The 9,262-nt window shown below is 45.6% G+C and overlaps 1 long non-coding RNA gene across 2 annotated transcripts in view; it reads right to left on the minus strand.

Annotated features, from left to right (window-relative positions):
- LOC108295529 overlaps positions 1-7,875 on the minus strand; it is a 10,142-nt gene extending 2,267 nt beyond the window's left edge. Inside the window, exons 1-4 of one of the 2 annotated variants that reach the window (XR_005198206.1) lie at positions 7,798-7,872; positions 7,623-7,717; positions 7,152-7,272; positions 5,014-5,121 (exon numbers count right to left, since the gene is read on the minus strand). This is a non-coding gene — a long non-coding RNA (uncharacterized LOC108295529). Of the gene's footprint in view, positions 1-5,013; positions 5,122-7,151; positions 7,273-7,622 lie in introns of both variants that reach the window. The other variant, XR_001821439.2, reaches the window with a different exon arrangement.
- Between the last annotated feature and the right edge of the window lie 1,387 nt (positions 7,876-9,262).

Genomic DNA, 9,262 nt, shown 5'->3' on the forward strand with positions numbered 1-9,262 from the left:
AATTAAAAGAAATTCAACCTTTTTTACTGGGGGAATATGTGTAAAATTAATTTGCCAGCCTGTCCTGGAAGGTGTCCCCTGGCCTGATGGGTTGGGAAAGAAGGGGGTTTAGTGTTGGAGTGGGGTGAAGCTTTCTGGTAAATAGAGCATCGAAGGGCCAATGGCTTTTAGCTGCTCCTTTATATCTGGGGTTATGTATGTATGGGAACTTAAGAAATGTAGAGGGGAATGGCTAGTGTGGGAGAAGTTGTGAATGTCCCATAAAATAGTTGTTTGTTTTTGTTTGTTTTTTGCCAGGGAGTCTCGCTCTGTCACACACGCTGGAGTGCAGTGGTGCAATCTCGGCTCACTGCAACCTCCGCCTCCCCGGTTCAAGTGGTTCTCCTGCCTCAGTCTCCCGAGGAGCTGGGACTACAGGCGTGCACCACTACGCTCAGCTAATTTTTGTATTTTTAGTAGAGATGAAGTTTCACCATGTTGGCCAGGCTGGTCTCAATCTCTTGATCCTTGTCATCCACCTGGCTTGGCCTCCCAAAGTGCTGGGATTACAAGTGTGAGCCACCACGCCTGGCAAGAGTTGTTTTTTCAGTGTCAGGTAGGACTAATTTGTTTTCTACGAACCAGTATGGGGGTTTGAATTGTGCCCCCACCATGATTAGTTGTTGTGTTTGGTGTTTTGGATAAAAGGAAGGGGATATGTTGTATGAGGGGAAATAGATATTGGGGAACTGGATGATTGATTGAAGCTTGTTTTGTCCAATAGTCACCTTTACAGTTTCCTAAAGAAATGTGGCTGTTATTTGACTGATGTCCTTTGCAATGGCTACCTGCAACCTCTTCTGAGAGTAAAGCTGCCTTTAGCAAATGATGGATTAGTTTTTCATTAATTATAGGAGTTTCTTTAACTGTGAGATAGCCCCGCTCTCTCCAAATTTGGCATTGGAATGGATGATGTTATAGGCATATTTAGAATCAGTGTATATAATGTCTGGGCACAGTGGCTCACACCTGTAATCCCAGAACTTTGGAAGGCCGAGTTGGGCGGATCACGAGGTCAGGAGTTCGAGACCAGTCTGGCCAACATAGTGAAAGTCAGTCTCTACTAAAAATACAAAAAAATTAGCCGGGTGTAGTGGTGTGTGCCTGTAATCCCAGCTACTCAGGAAGCTGAGGCAAGAGAATCACTTGAACCCGGGAGGTGGAAGTTGCAGTGAGTGGAGATCGTGCCATTGCACTCCAGTCTGGGCCACAGAGCAAGACTCCATTTCAAAAAAAAAAAATGAATCGGTGTATATATTAACTTGTATGCTCTTTGCTAAGGTTAATGCTTTTATTAGGGCAATTAGTTCTGCTTGCTGGGAGGATGTGCCCAAAGGCAAGGGGGCAGCCTTTACGGCCCTTCTAGGTGGGAGAGAGTGGGCATCATCATGATATCCCTCAGTGATGGCATATCCTGCTTGGAGGGGAGGGTTTTTTGATGTGCTGCCATCTACAAACCGATCTGGGGCTCCCTTTATGTGAGTGGAAGTAAGGTGGTGAACCACGGCGAGGGAACTTTCTATTAGATTAGAGCATGAGTGTTGGTTGAAGTCCAAAGTCAGTGTTGAAGGTAAAAGAGTGGCATGATTAGTGGGGAGCACCTATGAAGAGAGACAGAGGGCTGAAGGAGAGCTGAACGTAAGGCTTGCATGCGAGAGCATGAGATGGAGGTGAGCACCTTATGGCTGAGCATATCTCGTTGACTGTGAGAAGAAAATGCCTGAAGGGGTTTGTAGAATGTGAGTTTTTTTGCCTCAAGCATGATCAGAGAAGCTGTGGCCAAAATTTTTAAGCAAAGGGGACAAGTTTTATAAATGGGGTCTAATTGTTTTGAAAAATACGCCACTGGTTGGAGGGAATCTCCCATAGGTTGGTTAATAGTGCAAGGGCCTGATTATGAGAACTGTGTGAATACAAGTGAAAGAGTTTCAAGGGGTTTGGAAGGCCTAAAGCAGGGGCTTGTAATAAGGCAGGTTTTAGGTGAGAAACAGCGTGATAAAGGTCTGGGGTAAAAATGAGTAGTTGGTCAAAGTTTCCTTTTGTGTGTTCATAAAGGGGTTTAGCAATAATGACAAAATTTGCTATCCATAATCGGAAATATCCCACTAATCCAAGGAAAGAAAGTAAGTCCCTTTTTGTTTTGAGAAGTGAGATTTGTTGTATGCCTTGCTTTTGAGCCAGCGGAATTTCTTGGGTATTTAGAGCCATGACTAGTCTTTTTTTTAAAATTTTTTTATTTCTTACCGGTTATTCTAGTTAATGATTAGTCTTAAGTATGAAAGTTTTGGGGAGATTAATTGAGCCTTCCCTTTTGGTACCTGGTACCTGCATTCAGCCAGAAAATTTAGCCAGGCACAGTCGCTCATGCCTGTAATCCTAGCACGTTGGGAGGCCAAGGCGGGCAGATCACAAGGTCAGGAGTTTGAGACCAGCCTGACCAGCATAGTGAAACCCTATCTCTACTAAAAATACAAAAAAAAATTAGCCGGGTATAGTGGTGTGCACCTGTAATCCCAGCTACTCTGGAGGCTGAGGCAGGAGAATCAGGTAAACCCGGGACGCGGAGCTTGCAGCGAACCTAGATCGTGCCACTGCACTCCAGCCCGGGCAACAGGNGCGGGACTAATTTGTTTTGTATGAACTAGTATGGGGGTTTGAAATGTGCCCCTACCATGACTAGTTGTTGTATTTGGTGTTATGGATAAAAGGAAGGGATATGTTGTATGAGAAGAAATAGGTATTGGGGGTTTGGATAATTGGTCAAATTTTTTTTCCCAATAGTCAGTTTCATCATTTTCTACCAAAATGTGGCTTTCATCTGATTGATATCCTTTGCAATGGGTAACTGAAACCTTTCCTAGAAGTAAAGCTGCCTTCAGTTTTCCATTAATGATAGAGTTCCCCTAGCCGTGAGATAGTCCTACTTGCTACAAATTTGGGCATTGGAATGGATGATGTTGTAGGCATAATTTAGAATCAGTGTATATATGAACTTGTGTGTTTTTGGCTAGGGTTAGTGCTCTTACTAGGGCAACTAATTCTGCTTGTTGGGAGGATGTGCCCAAAGGCAAGGGGTCAGCCTCTACGAATTTCTTGGTGGGAGAATTTGGGTATCCCTCAATGATGGCATATCCTGCTGCCATCTATAAACCAATCTGGGGCTCCCTGTATGTGAGTGGAAGTAAGGTGGTGAAACATGGTGAGATATCCTTCAATGAAATCAAAGCATGACAGTTGGTTGGGGTCCAAAATTGGTGTTGAAGGCAAAAGAGTGGCATGATTAGCGCAGAGCATCTAGGAAGAGAAATAGAGGGTTGGAGGAGAATTGAATGTAAGGCTTGCATGCGAGAGGATGAGATGGAGGTGAGTGCCTTATGGTGGAGCATATCTTACAGACTGTGAGAAGAAAATACCTGAAAGGGTCAATAGAACGTGAGTTTTTGTGCCTCAGGGATAATCAGAGAAGCTGTAACCAAAATTTTTAAGCAAGGGGGCCAGCTTTTGTAAACGGGGTCTAGTTTTCTTGAAAAATATGCCACTGGTTGGAGGAAATTTCCCATGCTTTGGGCTAACAGTTCAAGGGCCTGATTATGAGAACTGTATAAATATAGATGGAAGGGTTTCAGGGGGTTTGTAAGGCTTAAAGCAGGGGCTTGTAATAAGGCATGTTTTAGGTAATAGAAAGCATGATAAAGGTGGGAGTGAGAGTGAGTGGTTGGTCAAGATTTCCTTTTGTGTGTTCATAAAAGGGTTTAGTGATAATGGCAAATTTTGCTGCCCATAATTGGAAATATCCCACTAATCCAAGGAAAGAAAGTAAGTCCCTTTTTGTTTTAGGAAAAGGGATTTGTTGAAAGTCTTGCTTTCATGCTGGCAGAATTTCTTGAGTATTTGAAGTTATGATTAATCATAGGTATGAGACTTTTGGAGAGGTTAATTGGGCCTTCATTTTGGATACCTGGTACCTGCATTTAGCCAGAAAATTTAAAAGCCTGGTGGTGTGTTGAATAAATGTTCTAGAGAGGGGCTGCAAAGAAGTAAGTTGTCCACATATTGAAGCAAAACTCTAGGTTACAGAGATAGGAAAGATCCAGTTGAAGTGCCTGACTGAAATAGTGAGAGCTGTCTCTAAAGCCCTGGGGGAGGACAGTCCATGTGAGTTGTTGGGAGTAGCCTGTGTCAGGGCCAGTCCAAGTGAAAGCAAAAAGGGTTTGAGAGGAGAGATGTAGAGGAATGGTACAAAATACACCATTGAGATCCAATACAGAGAAATGGCTAGTGTTGGGAGGAATTTGTGGTAGGAGGGCGTAGGGGTTTGGCACAGCAGGACAAACAGGAACAATAGTGGAGTTGATTTATCGCAAATCCTGAAATAGTCTATAAGAGCCACCTGGTTTTTTGATTGGGAGAATAGGAATATTGTGGGGAGAATGGGTGGGGATTAAAATACTGGCAGCCAAAAGTCGGGAGATGATGGGCTTGAGTCTCCATAATCCATTAGGGTTGGGGGGCTATTGTGGGACTACTGTGTAGCACTTAGGATCCTTCAGTGAAATCTGAATTGGAGAATGGTGGGACGCCATTATGAGGGAGTCAATGTTCTATACTATGGGATTTACCTGGTTGAGGAATTTGAGTTTTAAGTTTATTTGATGTGGAGTGTCTGAGGAAAGGGTTTTGTTCTTGCCATAATAATAAGTAAGTGTGGCTTTGGTGCAGGACCCATAAATGAATGATTCCCCCTAATTTGTGTAGGATGTCCCTTCCTAGGAAAGGAGTGGGACAATGAGGAATGACCAAGAAAGAGTGAGTGAGGGTGACTCCCTGAAATGAGAGTATAGAGGTGGCGTTTTGTATGGGGTTTCTTGTATGCCCTTCACGCCAACAACAGAAACGGATGAACTAATATGCCTTCATATTCAGTTAACACCAATAGACTCGTCCTGGTACCCAAAAGAAAGGAAATAATCTTACCTGACACTGTAAGACCCTGGGTTCTGTGGACTCACGAGGCGTGGAGGCGAAGGATCCTGGGCACGCTCAGTCTTCCGTTGTCAGCACCAGCAGTGAAGAGATTTCCTCCTGTGATGGTCGGGGGGCTTTATTATGAGCTGCACCCGAAGAGGGTGGATGTCCCCATTGGGGGCAGTCCACTTTCCAGTGTCCCCAAAGACCTCAAGTTGGACAAGATCTATGGGGGGCCAGGGGGTTAGAACAAGCCTTTGCCTGGTGTCCAGACTTGCCACATCAGAAACAGACTCCCAGAGGGGTGGGGGAGTTTTCTTTTGGGTCATTGGGAGGCTTTTGTGTAACTGGCTTTTGGATAGCAGTAGCGAGCATCTGGTATTTTAACCAGAGCTGTTTGTCTTTTTTAATTTTTTCTTCCTCATCTCTGCTGTTAAAGACATGGAAGGCTGCATTTAGGAGTCCTGCCGGGATGTCTGGGAACCCTCCTGTAACTTTTGTAATTTTTTTCTGGATATCTGGGGAGAATTGGGAAATAAATTGGAGGTAGAGAAAGTTTGCCCTTCTCTAGATTCTGGGTCCAAATTTTTATATTTTAGCATAGCTTCAGTGAGGCGTGATAAGAAAAGGGCAGGATTTTCTTGAGGCTCTTGTGTAATTTCTCTAAGTTTTTCATAATTAACTGCCTTGTGGGCATTTTTGTCTATACTCACAAGGAGACAGATAAGCATGTGGTCTCTTCATCTGATGCCATTGTCTCCCTGTTGGTAAGTCCAATCTGGGTCTCTATGGGGGACTGCATCATTAGCCACTGGATTTTGTATAGGGGCTTGATTATGGAGTTCATCTGCGTGTGTTTCAGCTGAATGCCAGATGAGCTCTTTTTCATCAGGAGTGATGCTAGAGGCTAGAACTATACAAATATTGTGCCAAGTTAAATTAAAGGATTGGGTGATGTGCAGGAATATCCTGTGATAATGAGAGAGATTTTCAGAGAAAGATCCCAGACGCTGTTCGATCTACGACAGATTAGACATGGAGTAAGGGACATGAATGCGAGTAATGCCTTTAACTCCAGCCCCTTCCCCGAGCGGGAGAATGGCTGACGTTGTTTAACTGGCTGGAGTAGTTTTTGAATGGGTTACAGGTGGAGAAGGAGGAGGGGCAGGGTTGGGGGCTGCTGGGGCAGAGGGTTGAGACAGGTGGACGAGGAGTGGGTGCAGGGGTTGAGAATATAGAGAGGGCTCGTTTGCAGGGTCCAAAGGAGTTTTGGAGGAAGGAGTTCCAGAGAAAGGAGAGGGTTTTCATTAGGAAGAAGGATTTCATGAGGGGTGCAAGCTTGACATAGGGAGGCTCGGGATCTAAGGTAGGAAAAAGCCTGAATATAGAGAATCTCTTATCATTTGCTGTTGCTGGTTATAAAGTTGTCAAGGTCCCTGAGAATTTGAAAGTTAAAGGTGCCATTGTTGGGCCATCGGCTGTCGTAATCTAATCTGTATTGGGGCCAAGCTGTGTTGCACTAGAAAATTAAATGCTTTGGCTTTAGGGTCCCCTGTAAGCTGAGTTTGGCCAGGTTGCGAAGGAGGCAGCCCAGTGGGGAGGATGTAGCAATGTGGGATTGTTTGGCACCCCTGTGGTCTGGTAAGAGGAAGACGAGGGTGTCTGTTTTGTTCTAGGGGTCCCCAGACAAAAGACAGAGACCCAGGGGGCACCACCGCCCCCCCCCCGGACCTGGGCCTGGCCTGCCGGGCTCTCCCGGCAGCCCTCTTGGACCTGGAGGCCCCGGGGGCCCCCGTTAAAAAAAAAAAGAGACCCAGAATCCTCTTTCTGAAAGAGGATGGTTAGCCTAAGAAACTGGGTGTCCCCAAGATTTCCTCTAGCTTAGTTCTATTGGTCCTCCGAGGACCTGGACGGCAGCCTGGACTTTCTCTGGTACTGGGACAAAGCCAGGAGAAGGCAGATCTTACCAGTCGGCTGAATTAGTGTCCGATGTTAGATGTTCTGGTTAGAATCAGCAAAAGACTTCCCAGACTGGAGCCACTCAAGGAAGAGAGAGAGAGAGAGAGAGAGAGAGAGGGGGAGAGATTGAGAGAGAGAGAGAGAAAGGAGAGGGAGGAAGAGCAAGCAAGGGTTAGGGAGCGAAATACCTGTTATGGGTAGTCGGAGGTGGATTCCTGAGACCTGAGAGTTTCAAAAGCCCACCGTGGAGTAGCCCCAGCCTGAGTCTCGCAGTCCCCTTCAGGTCAGCTGTCCTTCTCATGCAAATTGCTTGAAAATTGAAGTGAAAGAAAAGACAAGGTGGGTGGCCAGAGATCCTCAGGATCCAGGAGTTAACTCAGGATGCACTGCCATTGCCCATTGCTTCCCGGGTTGCGAGAGAGTCTCTGGCCCCCACGCCAGTCCCAGGTGTCAGCATCAAATGTAAGAATTAAAGAAAGAGGAGAGAAACACTAAGGGTGGCTTGACGGTCAACAGGTTTATTTTAAACACGGCAGGGACTTTTGATCAAGTTAGGTCAGAAGTCACACTCTCTTATAGACTAAGAGTTTTTAAGGATTCAGGGTGGGAGAGTTTATCAGAGGCTTGGACTGCTTCTGTGTCTCTTTTGTTGTGCTTACCTGGTAGGGAGAGCTGTGTGTCTGTTCACATACATCTTCCTGCAGCTGCAGGCATATCCCCGGAGTCTGCCTTTAGCTTCCTTATCTTAGTGCACCTGAAGGGAAAGGAATGTGCCTATTAAGGCCCACTGTTTTACTGGGGCCACACTGTACGAGGGTGAAGTTTGGCAGTTACCCAAGAGACTTTCTCCCTGCTTTCCTCTGTGTCTGAGCTGTCTTATCTGTGTTTTGCTGTCTGCTCTTTTCTGGCTGCTTGTAGTTAAGAGAAGTGATTTCCTTGAAATGCACGAAGCTGGAAGGGCAGCTGGAATTTAAAGTGGCAGTGTTTGTCTGAGATGACAGCGCTCCTGCTCTGTCAGGCTCGACCTCCTGGGCTTAAGCAATCTTCCCACTTCAGCCTCCCAAGTAGCTGAGACTACAGGCATGCCCAGCTGGTTTTGTTATTATTATTATTAACTTTTATTTTATGTTTAGGGGTACATGTGCAGGCTTGTTACATAGGTAAACTCATGTCGTGGGGGGTTGGTGTACAGATTAGTTCTTCACCCAGGTACTTGGCCTAGTACCTAATAGTTATTTTTTCTGATCCTCACTCTCCTCCCACCTTCCACCCTTAAGTAGGCCTTAGTGTCTATTGTTCCCTTTTTTGTGTCCGTGAGTTCTCATCATTTAGCGCCCACTTATAAGCGAGAACATGTAGTATTGGGTTTACTGTTCCTGTTTATTTATTTTATTTTATTTTATTTTTTTAGAGATGGCATCTCCCTATGTTGTCCAGGCTGATCTTGAACTCCTGGGCACAAGTGATCCTCCTGCCTTGGCCTCCCAAAGTACTATGATTACAGTCATGAGACACCACACCTGGCCAGAATTATTTATTAAAACAGGAATAAACCAATTTTGTGTCCCTTATGGGAGACAAACTCTTTGAGCAGAATTAAACAGCTGCAGGCTGGGTGTGGTGGCTCATGCCTGTAATCCCAGCACTTTGGGAGGCTGAGGCAGGTGGATCACTTGAGGTCAGGAGTTCAAGACTAGCTCAGCCAACATGGTGAAACTCCGTGTCCACTAAAAACACAAAAATTAGCTGGGTTTGGTGGTGCACGCTTGTAATCCCAGCTACTCCGGAGGCCGAGGCAGGAGAATCGCCTAAGCCCAGGAGGTGGAGGTTGCAGTGAGGCAAGATCGTGCCACTGCACTCCAGCCTGAGCAACAGAGCAAGACTCTGTCTCAAAAAAAGTGAAAATGAAAGTAAGAAATAAAAAAATAAACAGCTGCAAAGCAGGCTGGAGTGCTTCTGAAGAGGACAATGAGGCTATCATTATGACCAGAATATTTGCATCCTCCTGACCCCTAAAAATTCATCAGTTGAAATCCTAACCACAAGGTAATGGAATTAAGAAGAGTGGCCTTTTAGAAGATGATTGAGGCCAGGCGCAGTGGCTCGCCCCTGTAATCCCAGCATTTTGGGAGGCTGAAGTGGGTGGATCACAAGGTTAGGAGTTCAAGACCAGCCTGTCCACTACAGTGAAACCCTGTCTCTACTAAAAAATACAAAAATTGGCCAGGCGCGGTGGCTCACGCCTGTAATCCCAGCACTTTGGGAGGCCGAGGCGGGTGGATCACGAGGTCAAGAGATC

This window comes from Cebus imitator, unplaced genomic scaffold (genome assembly GCF_001604975.1).
Source record: "Cebus imitator isolate Cc_AM_T3 unplaced genomic scaffold, Cebus_imitator-1.0 Scaffold647, whole genome shotgun sequence".
Taxonomy (NCBI): Eukaryota; Metazoa; Chordata; class Mammalia; order Primates; family Cebidae; genus Cebus; species Cebus imitator.